The sequence below is a fragment of the Mobula hypostoma genome, chromosome 18 (assembly GCF_963921235.1).
Source record: "Mobula hypostoma chromosome 18, sMobHyp1.1, whole genome shotgun sequence".
NCBI lineage: Eukaryota > Metazoa > Chordata > Chondrichthyes > Myliobatiformes > Myliobatidae > Mobula > Mobula hypostoma.
The window spans coordinates 901339-926207 of NC_086114.1; the positions used below are offsets into that span (position 1 = coordinate 901339).

The window sequence follows — 24869 nt, forward strand, 5'->3', positions numbered from 1 at the left end:
CTGTTGATTTTTGGCAAATGAGCAATTTTATACGAATATATAACCCTGAACTTTGCCTGCTTTCTGTAAGTTAGCGCATTTGAATTTGATTTAGGCAAAAGAAGTGCCGCTATAATGCACTGTTTGCGCTAATTGGAGGTCACAAACAGACAGATAGAGCGTGAGAGTTTTAGTAGTATATAGATTACAGAGTACCTGGAGACACATGACAAGGTAGGCCAAAGCCAGCATGGTTTCCTGAAAGGAAAATCCAGCCTGACTAACCTACTGCAAATTTTTGAGGATATTACGAGCAGAGTAGACAAAGGAGATGTAGTAGTTGTGGTATATTTGGATTTTCAGAAGGTCTTTGACAAGGTGCTGCACATGAGTCTGCTTAGCAAGATAAGAGCCCATGGAATTACAAGCAATTTACTAGTGTGGGTGGAGCATTGGCTGATTGGCAGATAACAGTGGGAATAAAGGGATCCTATTCTGGCTGGCTGCCAGTTACCAGTGGAGTTCCACAGGGGTCGGTATTGGGACCGCTGCTTTTTATGATGTTATGTCAATGATTTGGACTATGGGATTAATGGATTTGTTGCTAAATTTGCTGATGATACAAAGATAGATGGAAGAGCAGGTAGTGTTAAGGAAACAGAGAGCCTGTAGAGAGACTTGGATAGTTTAGGGGAATGGGCAAAGAAGTGGCAAATGAAATACAATGTTAGGTAGTGTATAGTCATGCACTTTGGTGGAAGAAATAAATGGGTAGACAATTATTTAGATGAGGAGAGAATTGAAATGCGGAGATGCAAATGGACTTGGGAGTCTTTGTGCAGGATACCCAAAAGGTTAACCTCTAGGTTGAGTCAGTGGCGCAGAAGGCGAATTAAATGTTGGCATTCATTTCTAGAGGTATGGAATATAAGAGCAGGGATGTGATGTTGAGGCTCAATAAGGCACTCATGAGACCACACTTGGAATATTGTGTGCGGTTTTGGGCTTCTTATTCTAGAAAGGATTTACTGACATTGGAGAGGGTTCAGAGAAGATTCACGAGAATGATTCCAGGAATGAGAAGGATGCCGTATGAGGTACGTCTGTCAGCTCTTAGGCTGTATTCCCTGGAGTTCAGGAGAATGAGGAAGGATGTCATAGAAACATTCCGAATGTTAAAATGCCTGCACAGATTAGATATGGCAAAGTTGTTTCCCGTGGTAGGGGAGTCTAGGACAAGGGGGCACAACTTCAGGATTGAAGGATGTCCATTTAGAACAGAGATGCGGCAAAATTAGTTTAGTCAGAGGGTGTTAAATCTGTAGAATTTGTTGCCATGAGTGGCTGTGGAGGCCAAGTCATTGGGTGCATTTAAAGCAGAGATAAATAGGTAAACACGAGGAAATCTGCAGATGCTAGAATTTCAAGCAACTCACATAAAAGTTGCTGGTGAACGCAGCAGGCCAGGCAGCATCCTGCCAAAAGTTGCTGCCTGGCCTGCTGCGTTCACCAACAACTTTTATGAGAGATAGATAGGTTCTTGATTAGCCGGGGCATCAAAGGATAACTCTGCAAGAACTTTTATGTATCTCTTAAGAGCCTATTGGCCATTCCCTGATCCTCTGCAGTCTCTTATTGATGACTTTACTGTAACACCCTTTGCACCTTCATTCTTTTTACCATTTTGAATTTCTCTGCTTTCCTGTACATCTGTAAGACCATCTTTGATAGCTATCTATTTTGTTTGTATAACATAAAAAAATCAATAACATTTCAAAACAGTTAAATTTTAAAACAATTTCTTTTTTGATTGATTACTTTTCTGGTTATGGAACGGAGCAAAAATCAAAACAATATCATAAGCATGAGAAAATCTGCAGATGCTGGAAATTCAAAGCAACACACACGCACACACAAAATGCTGGAGGACCTCAGTGGGTCAGGCAGCATCCATGGAAATGAACAAACAGTCAACATATCAGGCTAAAACCCTTCTTCAGGACTGAGAAAGAAGGGGAAGATATCAGAATAAAAAAGCTGGGGGAGGAGGAAGCAGGACAAGCTGGAAGGTGATGGGTAAAACCAGGTGGGTGGGAAAGATCAGGAATCTGATAGGAAAGGAGAGTGGATCATAGGAGGAGGGAACACAGGGGAAAATGAGAAGCAGGTGAGAAGAGGTAAAAGATTAGAGTGAAAAATTGAAGATGAAATTGATATTCGTGCCATCAGGTTTGAGGCTACCCAGATGAAATACAAACTGTTGCTCCACTATCCTGAGGGTGGCCTAATCTTGGCAAAAGAGGAGGCTACGAACTGACTTGTCAGAACAGGAATGTGAATCGAATTAAAATGTTTGGCCACTGAGAAGTTCCATTTGCCCTGAAGTGGTTCTCCAGTTTTAGATGTGTCTCAGCAATGTAGAGGAGGCCGCATCGGGACCAATCTGCCCCAGCAGATTCGTAAGTGAAGTGTTGCTTCACCTGGAAAGACTGGGGTCCTAATTGAGGTGAATGGGTAGATGTGGCACTTTGGCTGAATCATTATGTTAGAAACCACAATGACTCAAATTTATATAGCAGTTTCCAATAGCTAGTATTTTCGAGAAACAGCTAATGAAGTAGACTAATTGTAATCGTTGTCACACTGTGAAACGGGGCCGTGTCCCACGCTAATGTTGTAACAATAGAATATACAGTGCAACAGCACAGCACAAGGAAAGGCCATATGGCCCACGATGTCAGCATGGAACACAAAGCAGTTCAAACTTATCCCATCTGCCTACGCATTGGTCTATATTCCCCCAGTCCCTGCCTCTTCATGAGCCAGTTTAAATGTTGTTATATCTGTTCCAACGCTCTCTGCACAAAAACTAAACTCGTTCACAAATGTCATTCAAACTTTTCCTCTCACACCTTTATAACTATCACCTCTGATATTTAGATTATGAAGACACACAGTCCTCTTTTATTGTCATTTAGTAATGCATGCATTAAGAAATGATACAATATTTCCTCCGGTGTGATATCACAAAACACAGGACAGACCAAGACTGAAAAAACTAACAAAACCACATAATTATAACATATAGTTACAACAGTGTAACAATACCATAACTTGATGAAGAACAGTCCATGAGCACAATAAAAAATTCAAAGTCTCTCAAATGTCCCACATCTCACGCAGACGGGACAAGGAAGAAAACTCTCCCTGCCATGCCCGACCACAGTTCGACTCTGAGTCGTCCGAAAACTTTGAGCCTCCGATCAGCCCTCCGACACCGAGTACCGAGCGCCATCTCTATCCGAACAATTCGACCTCAATCTCGGTCACCAGCAGCAGGCAGATCTGGGGATTTTGAGGCCTTCCCTCCGGAAGATTCTCGATCGCGCAATAACAACAGCAGTGAACTGTATATTAAGAGCAAAAAGATAGTAAGGGATAAAATTGGTACTCTTGAAGATCAGTGTGGTCGGCTATGTATGGAACCAAAAGAAATAGGGGAGATCTTAAATGGGTTTTTTGCTTCTGTATTTATTAAGGAAACTGGCATGGAGTCAATGGAAATAAGGCAAACAAGTAGTGAGGACATGGAACCTATACAGATTGAGGAGGAGGAGGTGCTTGCTATCTTGAGGCAAATCAGAGTAGATGAATCCCCAGGATTCCCTCGGACCTTGAAGGAGACTGGTTTTGAAATTGCAGGGGCCCTGGCAGATATATTTAAAATGTTGGTATCTACGGGTGAGGTGCCGGAGGATTGGAGGATAGCTCATGTTGTTCCGTTATTTAAAAAAGGCTCTAAAAGTAATCCGGGAAATTATAGGCCGGTAAATTTGACATCAGTAGTAGGTAAATTATTGGAAAAAGTACTGAGAGATAGGATCTACAAGTATTTGGATAGACAGGGACTTATTAGGGAGAGTCAACATGGCTTTGGTCATGGCAGGTCATGTTTAACCAATCTATTAGAGTTTTCTGAGGAGATTACCAGGAAAGTGGATGAAGAGAAGGCAGTGGATGTTGTCTATATAGACTTCAGTAAGGCCTTTGACAAGGTCCCACATGGGAGGTTACTTAGGAAGATTCAGTCGCTAGGTATACATGGAGAGGTAGTAAATAGGATTAGACATTGGCTCAATGGAAGAAGCTGTAGAGTGGTAATGGGGGATTGCTTCTCTGAGTGGAGGCCTGTGACTAGTGGTGTGCCACAGGGATCAGTGCTGGGTCCATTGTTATTTGTCAACTATATCAAGGATCTGGATGATAATGTAAATTGGATCAGCAAATTTGCTGACGATACAAAGATTGGAGGTGTAGTGGACAGTCAGAGGGATTTGGACCTGCTGGAAAAATGGGCTGAAAAATGGCAGATGTAGTTTAATACAGACAAGTGTGAGGTAGTGCACTTTGGAAGGACAAACCAAGGATGACAGGAGTGAAGGTAGGACTGATTAGACTTAAAGGTGGGAAGATGTGCCTGGAGGCTCTGGAAGTGAGTGAGGTCCTCAATGAATACTTCTCTTCGGTATTCACCAATGAGAGGGAACTTGATGATGGTGAGGACAATATGAGTGAGGTTGATGTTCTGGAGCATGTTGATATTAAGGGAGAGGAGGTGTTGGAGTTGTTAAAATACATTAGGACAGATAAGTCCCCGGGGCCTGATGGAATATTCCCCAGGCTGCTCCACGAGGCGAGAGAAGAGATTGCTGAGCCTCTGGTTAGGATCCTTATGTCCTCGTTGTCCACGGGAATGGTACCAGAGGATTGGAGGGAGGCGAATGTTGTCCCCTTGTTCAAAAAAGGTAGTAGGGATAGTCTGGGTAATTATAGACCAGTGAGCCTTACATCTGTGGTGGGAAAGCTGTTGGAAAAGATTCTTGGGGATAGGATCTATAGGCATTTAGAGAATCATGGTCTGATCAGGGACAGTCAGCATGGCTTTGTGAAGGGCAGATCGTGTCTAACAAGCCTGATAGAGTTCTTTGAGGAGGTGACCAGGCATATAGATGAGGGTAGTGCAGTGGATGTGATCTATATGGATTTTAGTAAGGCATTTGACAAGGTTCCACATGGTAGGCTTATTCAGAAAGTTAGAAGGCATGGGATCCAGGGAAGTTTGGCCATGTGGATTCAGAATTGGCTTGCCTGCAGAAGGCAGAGGGTCGTGGTGGAGGGAGTACATTCAGATTGGAGGATTGTGACTAGTGGTGTCCCACAAGGATCTGTTCTGGGACCTCTACTTTTTGTGATGTTTATTAACGACCTGGATGTGGGGGTAGAAGGGTGGGTTGGCAAGTTTGCAGACGACACAAAGGTTGGTGGTGTTGTGGATAGTTTAGAGAATTGTCAAAGATTGCAGAGAGACAATGATAGCATGCAGAAGTGGGCTGAGAAGTGGCAGATGGAGTTCAACCCGGAGAAGTATGAGGTGGTACACTTTGGAAGGACAAACTCCAAGGCAGAGTACAAAGTAAATGGCAGGATACTTGGTAGTGTGGAGGAGCAGAGGGATCTGGGGGTACATGTCCACAGATCCCTGAAAGTTGCCTCAGAAGTAGATAGGGTAGTTAAGAAAGCTCATGGGGTGTTAGCTTTCATAAGTCTAGGGATAGAGTTTAAGAGTTGCGAGGTAATGATGCGGCTCTATAAAACTCTGGTTAGGCCACACTTGGAGCACTGTGTTCAGTTCTGGTCGCCTCACTATGGGAAGGATGTGGAAGCATTGGAAAGGGTACAGAGGAGATTTACCAGGATGCTGCCTGGTTTAGAGCGTATGATTATGATCAGAGATTAAGGGAGCTAGGGCTTTACTCTTTGGGGAGAAGGAGGATGAGAGGAGACATGATATAGGTGTACAAGATATTAAGAGGAATAGATAGAGTGGATAGCCAGTGCCTCTTCCCCATGGCATCACTGCTCAATACAGGAAGACATGGCTTTGGGATAAGGGGTGGGAAGTTCAAGGGGGATATTAGAGGAAGGTTTTTTACTCAGAGTGGTTGGTGCGTGGAATACACTGCTTGAGTCAGTGAAGTTTAAGAGACTACTAGACAGGTATATGGAGGAATTTAAGGTGGGGGATTATATGGGAGGCAAGGTTTGAGGGTCGGCACAACATTGTGGGCTGAAGTGCCTGTAATGTGCTGTACTATTCTATGTTCTAGAACATACAAAGTAATTGGTAAGGCACTGAGGAGTGCATTAGAACAGAGGGATCTGGGAATACAGATACAAAATTCCCTAAAAGTGGCGTCACAGGTAGATAGGGTTATAAAGAGAGCTTTTGGTACATTGGCCTTTATAAATCAAAGTATTGAGTGTAAGAGTTGGAATGTTATGGTGAGGTTGTATAAGGCATTGGTGAGGCTGAATTTGGAGTTTTGTGTTCAGTTTTGGTCACCAAATTACAGGAAGGCTATTAGTAAGGTTGAAAGAGTGCAGAGAAGGTTTACAAGGATGTTGCTGGGGCTTGAGAAACTGAGTTACAGAGAAAGGTTGAATAGGTTAGGACTTTATTCTCTGGAGTGTAGAAAAATGAGGGGAGATTTGATAGAGGTATATAAAATTATGATGGGTATAAATAGAGTGAATGCAAGCAGGCTTTTTCCACTGAGGCAAGGGGAGAAAAAAACCAGAGGACATGGGTTAAGGGTGAGGGGGGAAAAGTTTAAAGGGAACATTAGGGGGGGCTTTTTCACACAGAGAGTGGTGGGAGTATGGAATGAGCTGCCAGACGAGGTGGTAAATGCGGGTTCTTTTTTAACATTTAAGAATAAATTGGACAGATACATGGATGGGAGGTGTATGGAGGGATATGGTCCGTGTGCAGGTCAGTGGGACTAGGCAGAAAATGGTTCGGCACAGCCAAGAAGGGCCAAAGGGCCTGTTTCTGTGCTGTAGTTTCTATGGTTCTATTTGATAGTGGTATATAAAATTATGATGCGTATAGGTAGAGTGAATGCAAGCATGCTTTTTTCACTAGGCTAGGGGAGAAAAAAACCAGAGAACCTGGGTGAAAGGTGAAGTGGGAAAAGTTTAAAGGGAACATTGGGGGGGCTTCTTCACACAGAGAGTGGTGGGATTGTGGAATGAGCTGTCAGATGAAGTGGTAAATGCGGGTTCACTTTTAACATTTAAGAAAAACCTGGACAGGTACTGGATGAGAGGTGTATGGAGGGATATGGTCCAGGTGCAGGTCAGTGGGACTATGCAGAAAAATGGTTCGGCACAGCCAAGAAAGGCCAAAAGGCCTGTTTCTGTGCTATAATGTTCTCTGGTTCTATGGTGAAAGATTCTGACTATCTAACTTATCTATGCTTATAATAATTTTGTATGGTACCATCAGGTCACTCTTCAAACTCTGCTCCAGAGAAAAACCAAACCAAGTTTGTCCAACCTCTCTCTGGAGAGTAGGACAATGAGGAGAGATTTGATAGAGGTGTATAAAATTATATGGTGACAGGGTGGAGATAAGTCTTTACCAAAGGAGATGTAAGATGCTTCTTCTCCACTCAAGCCTGCAGGTCACAAGCGGGCAAGGTGTAGCACCTGCTTAGTCCCTGATCAGAGTCACATGAAACCATGGGAGTAGGTGTTACAAATCACAAGTCCTGGTTATGTGACCACTGACGCCAAACAGACAATCTCTGAAGAGAATTAATAACGGCTGTGGTCACCTGTCTTGTAAAGGCAATGGCAAACCACTTCTGTAGAGAAATTTGCCAAGATCAAACATGGTCATACAGATGGAAATCCATCAGCACCCACTTCATATGACACGACACATGATGATGATGCAAAATTATAAGTGGTATAGATAGGGTAAATCAAGCAGGCTTTTCCCCACTGAGGTTGGGTGAGATTAGAACTAGAGGTCATTGGTTAGTGGTGGAAGGAGAGCATGAGGGGGAACTTGTTCATCCAGTTTGTAGTGACCTGCCAGTGGAAGTGGTGGATCCTTGGACATTACCTCACTTTTTTTTAATATACAGTATTTCTGTTTTTTGCACAATTTTAAAAATTATTCAATATGCATATATTGTAATTGATTTATTTTTATTTTATGTGGTTTTTTTTGTCTTCTAGATTATGTATTGCATTGAACTGCTGCTGCTAAGTTAACAAATTTCAGGTCACATGCCAGTGATAATAAACCTGATTCTGATTCTGCATGTTCAATTTCAACATTTCAGAGAAGTTTGGATGAGTACGTAGATGGGAGGGTAATGGAAGGCTGTGGTCCAGGTGCACCTCGATGAGACTAGGCAGAATAATAGTTTGGCATGGACTAGGTGGGCAGAAGTGCCTGTTTCTCGGCTGTCGTGCTTATGACTCTACTCATAGCTAGTATTCTCTGATCCAGGCAGTGCAGTGCTGAATCTCTTCTGCTTCCTCTCCAAAGTTTCACATCCTTCTTGTAATCCAGTGATTAAAACTGCACACATTATTCCAAGTTTGCCTGACCAAAATTTTACGCAGCTGCAATATTATCTGATTTTTGTATGCAACACCCAACCAATAAAGGTAAGTATACTGCACGCCTTCCTTGCCACCCTATCTACTTCTGTTGCTGTTTTCAGGGAACTATAGCTTAGCTCCCTAAGATCCATCTGTACATCAATGGTCATAAGAGTCCTGGCATTTATAGTACACTTTCCTCTTAAATTTGACATCCTAAAATGCAAATGTCATATTTCTCAATTAAACAATATCTGTGATTTCTTTACCCATATTTTCAACTTGTCTATCCTGCTGAATACTTTGACAAGCTTCCTCACTTTACTTGCTTACTGTCCATTATGCTGTTGGCATTTAGGGCAGCAGTGAAGGTCCTCCATCTCTGGGGCGGTGTTCAGGGCTTCCTTCATCATGTCAGTAGCTTCTTCTCAGTTTTCACTACTGTCAGTCCAGCGTGAAGACTCAGGAATACCATTGCACTCAGATGTAGAAGGATTCTTCATTGCTACTCCTGTAACAATTTTGTTTTACCAGTCAGGGTTGTTAGCCCTGAGCTGAAGCTGGAGGACTATTCGACCATGCAACACCTTCAAAATGCTGGAGGAACTCAGCAGGTCAGACAGCATCTATACCATCGACGTTTCAAGCTAAGACCCTTCTTCGGAATTGAAAAAAAAGATGGAGTCAGAGTAAAAAAAAAAGTGGGGAGAGGGGAGGAAGAACCACAAGGTGATAGGTGAAACCAGGAAGGGAGGGGAGGGGAGAAGTAAGGAGCTGGGAAGTTGATTGGTGAAAGAGGTACAGGGCTGGAGAAGGAGGAATCTGATAGGTGAAGACAGAAGGCCAAGGAAAAAAGGGGAAGAGCACTGGAAGGGGAGGGGGTAAGCAGCTAAGGAGTTAAGGTGGAGAGGGAAAAGGGAATGGTGAAAGGTGGGGGCATTACTGGAAGTTTGAGAAATCAGTCTTCATGCCATCAGGTTGGAGGTGCCTGATTGAATATAGGATGTTGCTTCTCCAACTTGAATGTGGCCTCATTGCGACATGGGAAGTGGAATTAAAATGTGTGACCACTGGGAGATCTTGCTTCTTCTGGTGGATGGAGCGTAGGTGCTTGGCGAAGCGGTCTCCCAATCTGCATCAGGTTTCGCCAATGTACAGGAGGCCACACCAGGAGTACCGGATACAGTAGATGACTCCAGCAGACTCTCAGGTGAAGTGTCGCCTCACCTGGAAGGACTGCTTGGGTTCCTGAATGCTAGATGTAGAGACAGGTGTAGCAGTTGTTTCTCTTCACTTATCTTACAAGGATAAGTGCCAGGAGGGAGATCGTGGGGAGGGACGAATGGATAAGGGAGTAGGGAGTGATCCCTGTGGAAAGCAGAAAGTTGGGGTGGAGGGAAAAATGTTCTTGGTGGTGGGATCCTGCTGGAGATGGGGGAAGTTACAGAGAATTATGTGCTGGACATGGAGGCTGGTGGGGTGGTAGGTGAGGACAAGTGGAGTCCTATCCCTTGTGGGGTGAGGGTAGACGTATGCAAAATGGAAGAGATGAGGTTGAGAGCAGACGGACCCCAAACAGTCCTTCCATCTGAGATGACACTTCACCTGTGAGTCTGTTGGGATCATCTGCTGTATCTGGTGCTCCCGGTATGGTCTCCTGTGTATCAGTGAGACCCGACGCAGATTGAGAGACTGCTTTGCCAAGCACCGAGGCTCCATCCACCAGTTGGAGCCTATTTCCCATTCCCATTCCGATGTGTCAGACCATGGCCGCCTCTACTGTCACAATGAGGCCACACACAGGTTGGAGGAGCAAAACCTTGCATTCTGTCTGCCTCCAACCTGATGGCATGAACATCGATTTCTCAAACTTCCTCCAATGGTGCCCCCCCCTTCACCATTCCCCATTCCCATTTCCCCCTCTCACCTTGTCTCCTTACTTGCCTATCGCCTCCCTCTGGTGCTCCTCCCCCGTTTCTTCAGTGATCTTCTGTCCTCTCCTGTCAGTTTTTCCTTTCTCCAGCCCTGAATCCTTTTCACCAATCAACTTCCCAGCTCTTTACTTCACCCCTCCTTCCCTTCTGGTTTCACCTATCATCTTGTTTTTCGTCCTTCCCTTCCCCCACTTTCTTACCCTTGACCTCATCTTGTTTTTCCAGTCCTGATGAAGGGTCTCGACCTGAAACTTTGACTGTACTCTTTTCAATAGATGCTGCCTGGCTTGTTGAGTTCCTCCAGCATCTTCAGACTTTCTCTTCTTTGTGATTGGACCAGTGGACCACTCTTAGTCTGTCCTTTACCCTTTGACTGCTTGGCATGGATGACCCTATAAAGCCAAAGTGTAAAGCCCTGACTGCAGGTAGCATAGCCCTCTGGATAATTGAGACACGAAAGCCTCCAAACCACAACAAAGTTGTGTGACCTTCCTCACTAATCCACCAATTTTTATTTATATATTTATTTTTGCTGGCTATATTTTTGTCCAATTTTTATATATAATATTTATACTTGTCCTATTCACAAAGAACTGAAGCCTGAGCACTGGTCCTCATTGGTAACAGACCGCCAACCAGAATAATACCCTTCCACCACTACTACCTTCTATGGTCAAGCAAAATTTGAAAGCAATCTATGAAACCTCCATTTATCCTGTGTCCCTTATTTTTCGCATCAGCCTACTATGTGGGAACCTTTTCACAAGCTGTACTAAAGTCCATTTATGCAGCGTCTACTACTCTATTCTCATTAATCATCTTTGTCACCTTCTCAAAGAAACTCAGTTAAGGTTTCCAAACCTTGCCAATCTTGTGTTTCTTGCTCAGGAACATGTTTGGTCCTGAATTCTGCCCATCGGTTCTTTAGCACTTCCACTCGGGTCCAGTCTTGTGCCCTCCACAACTATCTGAAAGCCTATGGCATTTGATAACTGTTCCCAAGATTTCCCCACAGAAACTCCAATTACCTGGTTTAGCTTTGCAATATCAAACTACACCAGTTAGTGCTCCTTTACTCTTGTTTTATATATTTTTCCTCAGCATGACAAAGTTTTAATTTATTTTTGTCAGGCAGATCAATGCTGAAGTGGTTGGACAAGATTGTTTTGCTTTATAACAAGAGTTGGAACCACACCTTTCTGATTGAGGCTAGGGTGTCACCAGTTTATGCAATGCAAAATTTATTCCCATGGCAGAAATTACCTTAAGATATTTAAGTTTATTATATTAGACTTGTAAACCAAAAAATATTGATCCATTTCTATGCTTTGTAATGGGTCTTGTTGGCCAATGGGTCTACAGGTTTCCCCCGCCATTCGAAGGTAGAGCGTTCCTATGAAACGGTTCGTAAGCCGGAATGTAGTAAAGTGAAGAAGCAATTACCATTTATTTATATGGGAAAAATTTGTGAGTGTTCGCAGACCCAAAAAATAACCTACCAAATCATGCCGAATAACACATAAAACCTAAAATAACAGTAACATATAGTAAAAGCAGGAATTATATGATAAATACACAGCCTATATAAAATAGAAATTCTTTTCTGCAATCATTGCACTGTCCACCATAGCAAAAATCTCATGCAAGCGCTCTCGGCAGAAACACTCTCTCCAGTAACCCTTAAGCTATGAAGTTGCCAAATCATACCAAATAACACATAACAATACACAGCCTATATAAAGTAGAAATAATGTATGTACAGTGTAGTATCACTTACCGGAATCGGGAAGACAGCGAGCACACTGATGATGGTGTGTTAGGCTGAGTCGTCGGAGGCTGGTGTGGTGGGACACTGGGGTGTCATCTCATCGCCGTCTGTTTCCATCAGGGCAGGCAGGTCATCTTCTTCTATGTCTGCCTGCCTCGATGTCGAAGTTCGAGGTTCGTCATCTGCTGTGGCAAATGTGGAAGGCTTGAAAAACGACAGTATGCTTGACTACTTAGCATTGCACATTTTTCTATCATACAGTTCTTTGTAAGCACTCAAACCATCCTGCAAATATGCCCTAACCCTACGTACCCTTTCAAAATTAAAGTCGTACTTTTCTGCAATCATTGTTGTCAATTGCAGCAAAAATCTCACGCAGTTGCTTCACGTTCAGTTCCTGGATGACTTCACTTTCGGTCCGATCGCTACTGCATTCAGTTTTGATTGTTATCCTTTCCTCCTCCAATTGCATCAGCTCTCCATCTATCAGTTATTGGTCATGGGATGCCAAAACCTCTTCAACATCATCTTTGTCAACTTCCACAAGCCAAACTCACTTTGTCCTTACTTCATTCACCACGATTGAAACGCTTAATTATGTCTAGTTTTACACTTTAAAACCAATTTAACCAATTTCCCCCGGGATCAATAAAGTATGACTATGACTATAAGTGTAATACCCTTACGAGCTCTTTTAGGCTTTTCCGATACCTTAGAACTCATTTTGCTAACAGATGCTCAAAATAAATTGACATAAAGCACAGATGCTCACAGGCACGTGTTTAAGCAATGCTGGCTAGAATGCAGTTCCGGGGGAGGAGCTTGACTGCTCGGAACGTGCGCTGCCTTTTTTCGTAATAGTGAAAACACCTTCTGTTAGCGAAAACAGGTAACTAATGTAGGTCTTTCCTAAAAGCGAGGTGTCATAAAGCGAACATTCGAAAAGCGGGGGACACCTGTACTTTGAATTCTCACTGTATCTAACCCAGGAGATTCTGTAGGTGCTGGAAATCTTGAGCATCACACACACAAAGAATGCTGGAGGAACTCAGCAAGTCAGGCAGCATTTCTTTGGAGGAGTAAACAGTTGATGTTTTTGTGGAGAAACCATTCATTTGCTTTCCTTAGGGCTGCTTTCAGTTCAGAAACTTGGCAGTAATTTTAAATCACTTGTACATTCAAATTATTCTCAAATTTGGCATGAATTTAACTGACTTTACTGTTTTGTGTAAGGGTTATGTATTTCCAAGTGGGATTTTTCAAAAGCTAATCAGTGCAGAGAGGGAAAAATAAGTTGATGTGCTGAAAAGACTGAGGTTGGAGTCATGAAACAAAAATATTGCTAAAGAGATGATGGAAGTTTTTGGTTTTCTAACTGCTGAAAGCTCAAATCTCTGGTAAAGAGGTTACATTGAGTGTCACCAATCTTGGGCTAATTCAGGAGAAGGTTTTCTAGCTTATATCCAGGAAGTAAGGACAGCAGAATGAATCAAAGCAGGTGGTCATTGGTCAGTATTGTAGTTTGGATAATCTATTGCTGAGGGAAATCAACATGGTGCGGCTGCAACGAAACCCAGTTTTCCTCGGGATCAATAAACTATATCTATCTATGATGAAAGTCAATCTCAAGATTTCTTTCTTGAGATTGAGTGACCAGTAAACATTTTTTGACACCTGCAAACTTGCATAGAATGCTATTCTTACACGTCAAATGTACATTCAAGAAGCTATTATTAATTTCACATTGGATGTCAATGAATTAAAAAAAATACAATTGTTACTCCGGCAAATAGTTTAGAGTTAAACTAAATGGTCCTGCTGTCAATTATTACAATTGAAAGTTTCTTTTTAAAAATATCCAATGACTTCACTGGAAGGATCACTACAGGAGGGATGTGGAAGTCATAGAAAGGGTGCAGAGGAGATTTACAAGGATGTTGCCTGGATTGGGGAGCATGCCTTATGAAAACAGGTTGAGTGAACTCGGCCTTTTCTCCTTGGAGCGACGGAGGATGAGAGGTGACCTGATAGAAGTGTATAAGATGATGAGAGGCATTGATGGTGTGGATAGTCAGAGGCTTTTTCCCAGGGCTGAAATTGGTTGCCACAAGAGGACACAGGTTTAGGGTGCTGGGGAGTAGGTACAGAGGAGATGTCAGGGGTAAGCTTTTTACTCAGAGAGTGGTGAGTGCGTGGAATGGGCTGCCGGCGACAGTGGTGGGGGTGGATACGGTGGGGTCTTTTAAGAGACTTTTAGATAGGTACATGGAACATAGTAAAATAGCAGGCTATAGGTAAGCCTAGTAATTTCTAAGGTAGGGACATGAAGGGCCTGTATTGTGCTGTAGGTTTTCTATGTTTCTATGAAATGGTACCGCAGCCTAAAAGCCAGAACCAACAGGCTCCAGGACAGCTTCCTCCACCAGGCTGTCAGACAGATTAACTCACGCTGATTTGAATGTACTTCTATGTTACATTGACTGTTCTATTTATTATAAATTACAATGATTACCACATTTAGACAGTTCCTGATTGGCATAAAGAGATTACGGGGGGAAGGCCAGGGAGTGGGGCTGAGGAGGGGAAAAATGAATCAGACATAATTGAATGGCAGAGCAGACTCGATGGGCCTAATTACCTAATTCTGCTCCTATGTCTTATGGTCAGGCAAAACAGGAAAAGTGTTCCAGTGATGGATTACAAGAGAAAATAAAGATTAGTAATGAATTCATGTAATGGGTTTATAAAGTTGCGATTTTAAAAAAGCTTCAACACACTGAAATCTGCAGATGCTGGAGACGAAGGGTCTCGACCCGAAACATTGACTGTACCTCTTCCTATGGATGCTGCCTGGCCTGCTGCGTTCACCAGCAACTTTTATGTGTGTTATTTAAAAAAGCTTGAGTGTTTTGAAGGAATGCTTTGGAATTCATCAAAAAATGACCAAAGGAATAGATCAGTAAAGGACAAATAGATATAAAAGTAAGCCAGTAAGAGATACAAGAATGATGTGAGATTTTCTTCCTTTACGATAAAAGTAAAAGATGGATTCCCCTTTTTTGACATGCGTTTGAAGACGAACAATGCTCCCAGAAAAACCTGAGAAGCAAATGAGGAACCTGAAATAAGGCATTATTTTGAGCTAAGGAAGTCCCAATCAATATTGAGATAGGATCTTCATGTCCTCGTTGTCTGTGGGAACGGTACCGGAGGATTGGAGGGAGGCGAATGTTGTCCCCTTGTTCAAAAAAGGTAGTAGGGATAGTCCAGGTAATTATAGACCAGTGAGCCTTATGTCTGTGGTGGGAAAGCTGTTGGAAACGTGTCTTAGAGATAGGATCTATGGGCATTTAGAGAATCATGGTCTGATCAGGGACAATCAGCATGGCTTTGTGAAGGGCAGATCATGTCTAACAAACCTGATAGAGTTCTTTGAGGTGACCAGGCATATAGATGAGGGTAGTGCAGTGGATGTGGTCTACATGGATTTTAGTAAGGCATTTGACAAGGTTCCACACGGTAGGCTTATTCAGAAAGTCAAAAGGCATGGGATACAGGGAAATTTGGCCAGGTGGATTCAGAATTGGCTTGCCTGCAGAAAGCAGAGGGTCATGGTGGAGGGAGTACATTCGGATTGGAGGGTTGTGACTAGTGGTGTCCCACAAGGATCGGTTCTGGGACCTCTGCTTTTCGTGATTTTTATTAACGACCTGGATGTGGGGGTAGAAGAGTGGGTTGGCAAGTTTGCAGATGACACAAAGGTTGGTGGTGTTGTGGATAGTGTAGAGGATTGTTGAAGATTGCAGAGAGATATTGATAGGATGCAGAAGTGGGCTGAGAAGTGGTCGATGGAGTTCAACCCGGAGAAATGTGAGGTGGTACACTTTGGAAGGACAAACTCCAAGGCAGAGTACAAAGTGAATGTCAGGATACTTGGTAGTGTGGAGGAGCAGAGGGATCTCGGGGTACATGTCCATAGACCCTGAAAGTTGCCTCACAGGTAGATAGGGTTGTTAAGAAAGCTTATGGGGTGTTAGCTTTCATAAGTCGGGGGATAGAGTTTAAGAGTCGCGGGGTAATGATGCAGCTCTATAAAACTCTGGTTAGGCCACACTTGGAGTACTGTGTCCAGTTCTAGTCGCATCACTATAGGAAGGATGTGGAAGCATTGGAAAGGGTACAGAGGAGATTTATCAGGGTGCTGCCTGGTTTAGAGAGTATGGATTATGATCAGATATTAAGGGAGCTAGGGCTTTACTCTTTGGAGAGAATGAGGATGAGAGGATATATGATAGAGGTATACAAGATATTAAGAGGAATAGATAGAGTGGACAGCCAGCGCCTCTTCCCCAGGGCACCATTGCTCAATACAAGAGGACATGGCTTTAAGGTAAGGGGTGGGAAGTTCAAGGGGGATATTAGAGGAAGGTTTTTTACTCAGAGAGTGGTTGGTGCGTGGAATGTACTGCCTGAATCAGTGGTGGAGGCAGATACACTAGTGAAATTTAAGAGACTGCTAGACAGGTGTATGGAGGAATTTAAGGTGGGGGGGTTATATGGGAGGTAGGGTTTAAGGGTCAGCACAACATTGTGGGCCGAAGGGCCTGTACTGTGCTGTACTGTTCTGTGTTCTAATATTGAGGAAGATAAAGTCCCCTTTACAACAGTCCTGTCCTTTTGCAGTTTCCCCCCCATGTTTTAATACCTATTTTAAGCAGGAGGTTTAGATGGGGGCAGAGACCTTGAGGATGAAGGAGGGAGTTTATGCCTTATGCCAGAAAGTGGCAAGGTACTAATTGTTATTCTGACTGAAGGGCTGTGACCAATGTTGTTCTGTGGGATCAGTCCTGGGGCCCCTGTTGTTCATGCTTTATATGAATGACTGATGAAAATGTAATGGGCTAATCTATAAATTTGTAGGTACACAAAAAAGTTGGTGGATTTGTAGATAGTGAAGATTATCAAAAGGTACAGCAGAATATAGAATGGTTGCAGATATGGACAGAGAAGTGACCGGAGTTTAATCCGGACAAGTTGAAAATTACATTTTGGAAGGTGAAAAGTAAGGAGAATTATATGTAGTGATTGGCAGGACCCTCAAGAGTATTGATGTACAAAGGGATCTTGGGCTGCAAGTTCATAGTTCCCTGAAAAGCAAATGTACTAGTATGTTTGGCAGCGTGAGTAAAGCCAAGGCAATGTCTGTATAATACAGGAAATCCCAATCTGGGGTATACAGACCCCTCGGTTAATGGTAGGGGTTCTTGGCATAAAAAAGGTTAAGAATCCCTGGTAACAGTATATTTTGTGACTAAAGTATATTTGGGGGATACTTACTTATCACCCACATTTGTATTTGGTTGTGACCAAGATCTTGTCTTTTAAATGTATGTAATCATTTAATGATTCATGCAGACATACTGCAATGATGTGATTATTATACAACTGCAGGTGTCCTCCGCTTTTCGAACATTCACTTTACGAAACCTCACTGTTACGAAAGACCTACATTAGTACCCTGTTTTCACTTTCAGAAGGTGTTTTCACTGTTACAAAGAAAGGCAGCGCGTGATAAAAAATCAGCGCGCGAAAAAATCAGCGCACAATAAAAGGCAGCGTGCGCCCCAAGCAGCCGCTGTGCCCCGGATTTGGAACAGCATTGCTTAAACACGTTGCATTGAGCAGCCGTTAGCAAGATGAGTTCTAAGGTGTCAGAAAAGCCTGAAAGAGTAAGGGTGTTGCACTTAGCGTAAAAGTAGACATAATTAAGCGTTTCGATCGTGGTGAACGAAGTAAGGAAAAAGTGAGTTTGGCTTGTGGAAGCTGACGAAGATGATGTTGAAGAGGTTTTGGCATCCCATGACCAAGAACTGATAGATGAAGAGCTGATGCAATTGGAAGAGGAAAGGATAACAATCGAAACTGAATGCAGAAAGTGAAGCAGCTGCGTGAGATTTTGGCTGCAATGATAAAGTACGACTTTAATTTTGAAAGGGTACGTAGGTTTAGGGGATATTTACAAGATGGTTTGAGTGCTTACAAACAACTGTATGATAGAAAAATGCGCGAGGCTCAGCAGTCAAGCAAGCCTTGCACATCAGCCACAGCAGACGACGAACCTCGACCTTTGACATCGAGGTGGGCAGTCATAGGAGAAGATGAGCTGCCTGTCCTGATCGATGATGAGATGACACCCCTGTGTCCCACCACCCCAACACCCGGGCCCCGGACGAATACTGTACCGATTCGCGAAGAACACAGCAGTAGCCGGGAGGCACACAGCACATCGTTAAAAAAGCCGAAATAAATATGCTAATTAATTAGGTGCCACCTAGCACGTAATTGTCGGCCCAGATCAGAGACGATGCAATCGGCAATCGCCTCTGATCTGCGCCGACATTTACGTGCCGGGCAGCACCTAATTAATTAGAATGTTTATTTCGGCTTTTTTCTTAAGGATGTACTGTGTGCCTCCCAGCTACTGCTGCGTTCTTCGCGGCAATGTATCGGGTTGGCGGCCCGGAGGGTGGGGGCCATTCCACCACCCAGCCTGTACAGGGCCCTGGTGAGACCACACTTGGAGTACTGTGTGCAGTTTTGGTCTCCAAATTTGAGGAAGGACATTCTTGCTGTTGAGGGAGTGCAGCATAGGTTCACAAGGTTAATTCCTGGGATGGCGGGGCTGTCATATGTCGAAAGATTGGAGCGACTGGGCTTGTGTACTCTGGAATTTAGAAGGCTGAGAGGGGATCTTATTGAAACATATAAGATTATTAAGGGACTGGACATGCTGCAGGCAGGAAGCATGTTCCTGCTGATGGGTGAGTCCAGAACCAGAGGCCACAGTTTAGGAATTAGGGGTAGGCCATGGAAAAATTTTTTCACCCAGAGAGTGGTGGATATGTGGAATGCACTGCCCCAGAAGGCTGTGGAGGCCAAGTCTCTGGATGCTTTCAAGAAAGAGATGGATAGAGCTCTTAAAGATAGCAGAATCAAAGGTTATGGGGATAAGGCAGGAACTGGATACTGATTGTGGATGATCAGCCATGATCACAGTGAATGGCGGTGCTGGCTCGAAGGGCCGAATGGCCTACTCCTGCACCTATTGTCTATTGACTCAGTCTAACACACCATCATTAGTGTGCTTGGCGCTGTTTTCCCAATTTCGGTAAGTGATACTACACTGTACATACATTATTTCTACTTTATATAGGCTGTGTATTTTTACGTGTTATTTGGTAGATTTGGCAGCTTCATAGCTTAAAGGTTACTGGAGAGCGCGTTTATGCCAACAGCGCTTGCGTGAGATTTTCTGCCGAGAGCGCTTGCGTGAGATTTTCGCTACGGAGATCTGTGCAGGCAATCGTTGTGGAGAAGTATTTCTACTTTATATAGGCTGTGTGTTTATCATATCATTCCTGCTTTTACTATATGTTACTGTTATTTTAGGTTTTATGTGTTATTTGGCATGATTTGGTAGGTTATTTTTGGGTCTGCGAACGCTCACAAAATTTTCCCATATAAATAAATGGTAATTGCTTCTTCGCTTTATGACAATTTCGGCTTACGAACCGTTTCATAGGAACACTCTACCTTCGGATGGCGGGGGAAACCTGTATAATAAAAAGCAATGAATGTATTCAGTTCCTTTTTAAGGAAGCAAAATATCTCCAAGTGAAATAAAAATATCTTTTAACATATGTTTACTTTGTGTTTATCCTGGTTACTTCAGATGTTAAAAATGAAGGGAAACTTGTTTCTTCTTCCAAGTAGTCTGATGTTAATAAATCAAGCATTTTCTGATGCAATTTGCAGAAAAAGCCACTTGAGATGGAACAGTACAGGCCCTTTGGCCCACAATGCAGTGCTGACTTTTTAACCATCTCCAGTATCACTCTAAAGCCCCCCCCACACACACACACACAGAGCCCTTCATTTTTCTTCCTTTCATGTGCCACTATATAATAGTCTTTTAAATCCACCACCTCCTCTGGCAGTGCGCTCCAAGTACTGACAAATTGAACTGCTAACAAATACGGCTGAGTTAGTCTGTCATTAGTCTCTGATTTCCTGTAGTATTGTACAAATCTCGCTAATGCTGGTTCAACAAATTTGCAATGTTTATGTTTCTAATCTTGTTGCAAGGAGGCCCTGTCAAGAATAAATTGGTTTATTATTGTCATGTGTATAAAGGTATAGGGAAAAACTTTTGTTTTGCATGCCATCTGTACAGATGATTATATCAATGCACTATGGTAGTACGAGGGAAAACAAAAGGGGTATGCAGAATAGTGTGTTACAATTACCGAGAAAATGTATGGGCAGACAATGAGGTGGAAAACCATACTGAGGTAGACTGTGAGGTGAAGTCCACCTTATTGTACTAGGGATCTGTTCAGTCATCTTATAACAGCAGGATGGCAGCTGTCCTGCTTGATGGTACATGCTTTGTATCTTCCACCTGATGGAACGGGAGGGAAGGGAGACTGGGATTTAATGTCGGCTGCTTTACCAACAAGTGTGGACAGAGTCCAGATAAGGTATGCTAGTTTTCAGGATGTATAACGTTTTGTAATTTCTTGTGATCTTGGGCAGAACAATTGCCAAGTCAAGTTGGTGATATATCCAGGTAGGATGCTTTGTCTGGTGCTTTGATAAAAGTTGATGAGGGTTGAAGGAGCCATGCCACATTTTTTTGTGTCTTGAGGAAGTAGAGGGGCTGATGCACTTTCTTGGGCGTACTGTCTACATTGTTGGACCAGGACAGACATAGGTGGTGTTAGTCAGAGGGTGGTGAATCTATGGAATTTGTTGCCACGGGCAGCAGTGGAGGCCAAGTCATTGGGCGTATTTAAGGCAGAGATTGATAGGTATCTGAGTAGCCAGGGCATCAAAGGTTATGGTGAGAAGGCGGGGCAGTGGGACTAAATAGGATAAAATGGATCAGCTCATGATAAAATGGCGGAGCAGACTGGATGGGCCGAATGGCCTACTTCTGCTCCTTTGTCTTATGGTCTTATGGTCTTATCCTCATACTGCGACCCCTCGTTCTGGACTTCCCCAACATCGGGAACAATCTTCCTGCATCTAGCCTGTCCAATTCCTTTAGGATTTTATACGTTTCAATAAGATCCCCCCTCAATCTTCTAAATTCCAACCAGTATAAGCCTAGTCGATCCGGTCTTTCATCATAATGGCATTCCAGTTCATTTTCCATGTTTGTTATTTTTGTAAATGCTTTATTAAATTTTACATCTTTGATTATAGTTGATTAAAACTCAATTTATCCATACCTTTCTAAATCAGATAAAATGTGATTGATTCAGGTAATTAATCAAACTGAAGTACAAATATCCCATTAAGTAAATATGAAGGAATAAAAGCTGGTTGTTCAACATAAACATTGAACAAACCAGAGAAGGACGCATGGCCACCCAAGGACATCAATTCTTCCCAAAATTCAACGGACCTACTGTACATTTCCCAGTGTGTAAGATGCAGGCAATGACTATTACCAGATTACCAGGAGGAGAAAATAACTACGCAATTAGTTGTAATTTGGAATGTACTGTATGAAATGGTAGTGGAAGAAGGTTCAGTAATGTCTTATTTGAAGCAAAAAGAGTTGCAAGGCTGGAAGTAAATTACAACCTCCATTTGTTGTCATCTTCAGTGATATTTCATTGCTTTCAATTTATAACCTAAATGTAATATAATTTTAAAAAATATGCAATATTCCTATTCTCAATTTCAATGTTTAAGAGAAGTTTGGATAGGAACGTGGATGGTAGGGGCATGGAGGGCATGTTCCAGCACAGGTTGATGGGAGTAAGCAGTTTAAATGGCTCAGCATGGACGAGATGGGCCAAAGGGCCTGTTTTTTTTTTGTGCTGTTCTTTTCTATGACTATAAAATGATTTATTTGTGCTGGATGATACATCCACATCATGTTATTCTTTATTTGCATTGTAAATTTCACCTGAGCATTTGGTTACTCGAGATTTATGGAAATCAAAGATTAATTCTCAAATGTATGGAAGGTTTATATGATTTAGGTGAAAATGTAGGTGGACAGAAGGTGACAGAAAAATTGGAGGATAGGGCCCCCAAGCTGGTATGGATAGATCATAAGACATTGGAGCAGAATTAGACCATTCAGCCCATTGAGTCCACTCCACCATTACATCATGGCTGATCCCAGATCCCATTCAACCCCAAATACACCTGTTCCCTCACCATATCCCTTGATTCCCCAACCAATCAGGAATTGTTATCAACCTCCACTTTAAATATACCCATGGACTTGACCTCCACTGCAGTCTGTGGCAGAGCATTCCATAGATTTACCACTCTTTGTCTAAAAAAAAATTCCTCCTTCTGTTTAAAAGGTCGCCCCTCAATTTTGAGACTGTGCCCCCTAGTTCTGTATCCCCACCAGAGAGAACAGCCTCTCTACATCTATCTTATCTAGTCCTTTCAACATTCGGTAGTTTTCAGTGAGATCTCCATGCATTCTTCTAAGTTCCAGTGAGTACATGCCCAAAGCTGCCAGATACTCCTGGTATGTTAACCCCTTCATTCCTGGAATCATCCTTGTGAACCATCTCTAGACTCTCTCCAATATCAATATACCCTTTCTGAGATAAGTGGTCCAAAGTGGTTGACAATACTCACAAGTGCAGCCTGACTATTATCTCCTTTTATAATCTATTCCCCTTGAAATAAATGCCGATATTGTATTTGCCTTTCTTACCACAGACTCAACCTGTAAATTAACCTTCTGGGAATCTTGCAAGAGGACTCCTAAGTCCATTTGCACCTTTGATGTTTGAATTTTCTCCCCATTTAGATAATAGTCTGCACTATTATTCCTTTTACCAAAATGCATTGTCATACATTTCCCCACACTGTATTCCATCTGCCACTTTTTTTGCGCATTCTTCCAAATTGTCTCAGTCCTGCTGCAATCGTGTTGCTTTCTCAGCACTACCAACCCCTCCACCTATCTTCATCTCAGCACTACCAACCCCTCCACCTATCTTCATCTCAGCACTACCTACCCCTCCGCCTATCTTCATCTCATCCTACGTACCCGTCCACCTATCTTCATCTCAGCACTACCAACCCCTCCACCTATCTTCATCTCAGCAATACCTACCTCTCCGCCTATCTTCATCTCAGCATTACCTACCTCTCCACCTATCTTCATCTCAGCACTACCTACCCCTCCACCTATCTTCATCTCAGCACTACCTACCCCTCCGCCTATCTTCATCTCATCCTACGTACCCATCCACCTATCTTCATCTCAGCACTACCAACCCCTCCACCTATCTTCATCTCAGCACTACCTACCTCTCCGCCTATCTTCATCTCAGCATTACCTACCCCTCCACCTATCTTCATCTCAGCACTACCTACCTCTCCACCTATCTTCATCTCAGCACGACCTACCTCTCCACCTATCTTCATCTCATCCTACCTACCCCTCCACCTATCTTCATCTCAGCACTACCTACCTCTCCATTTATCTTCATCTCAGCACTACCTACCCCTCCACCTGTCTTCATCTCAGCACTACCTACCCCTCCACCTATCTTCATCTCAGCACTACCTACCCCTCCATCTATCTTTATCTCATCCGCAAACTTTACCACAAAACCATCAATTCCACTGTCTAAATCATTGACAATGTGAAAAGTAGTAGTCCCAATGCTGACCTCTGAGGAACACTTCTAGTCATTGGCAGCTAACCATAACAGGCCCCTTTTATTCCCACTTGCTGCCTCCAACATGTCAGCTATTCCTCCATCCATGCCTGTATAGAATTGATAACACACACACACACACACACAAACGTATGTGTGTGTGTATATATGTATAAATGTGTGTGTGTGTATATATATGTGTGTGTGTGTATGTATGTGTGTGTGTGTATATATATATATATATATATATATATATATACATACACACATACACACTATGCTAGCGTGTTCAGTAAGTTGTAGATATAATCAAAAATAATGGTCAATGCTCTTTTGAGTAGAGAATGAATTTTTAGCCAACCTTTTTTGAAAACACAGGTAGTTAAACTTAGCTTACCTTTCTTGAAATTAATCTCTTTCCTTTTCATTAATTTTAAACATTCATAAGGCAAACATAATAAATTTCTGTTAAATAACTGGCTTAAGCCAAAACGGGATTTAATTTTTCCTAAAGGTAGGCTCGGTGGGTTTAATTGAAGGTTGTACATACTGGTCTTTCAAGCCTGCTCTACCATTCAATAAAATCATGGCTGATCTGACCATGGACTTATCTCCACCTACCTGCCTTTTCCCCATAACCCTTGATTTCCCTACTATGCAAAAATCTATCCAACTTTGTCTTAAATATATTTACTGAGGTAGCCTCCACTACTTCATTGGGCAGAGAATTCAATAGATTCATCTCTCTCTGGGAAAAGCAGTTCCTCCTCATCTGTCCTAAATCTATTTCTCCCCCCCCCCCCCCGGCGAATCTTAAGCAATGTCCCCTACTTCCAATCTCGCTTACCAGTGGAAACAACTTTCCTACCTCTATCTTATCTATCCCTTTCATAATTTTATGTTTCTATAAGATCTCCCCTCATTCTTCTGAATTCCTGCGAGTACAGTCCCAGGCACATCAATCTCTCATCATAGTCTAACCCCCTCATTTTTGGAATCAACCTGGTGAACTTCCTATAC

The 24869-nt window shown here is 42.8% G+C and overlaps 1 protein-coding gene across 4 annotated transcripts in view; it reads left to right on the forward strand.

Moving 5' to 3' along the window:
- Positions 1-24869, forward strand: part of kat6b (K(lysine) acetyltransferase 6B) — a 221548-nt gene that overhangs the window by 10409 nt on the left and 186270 nt on the right. The gene's annotated exons all lie outside the window — the stretch shown is intronic.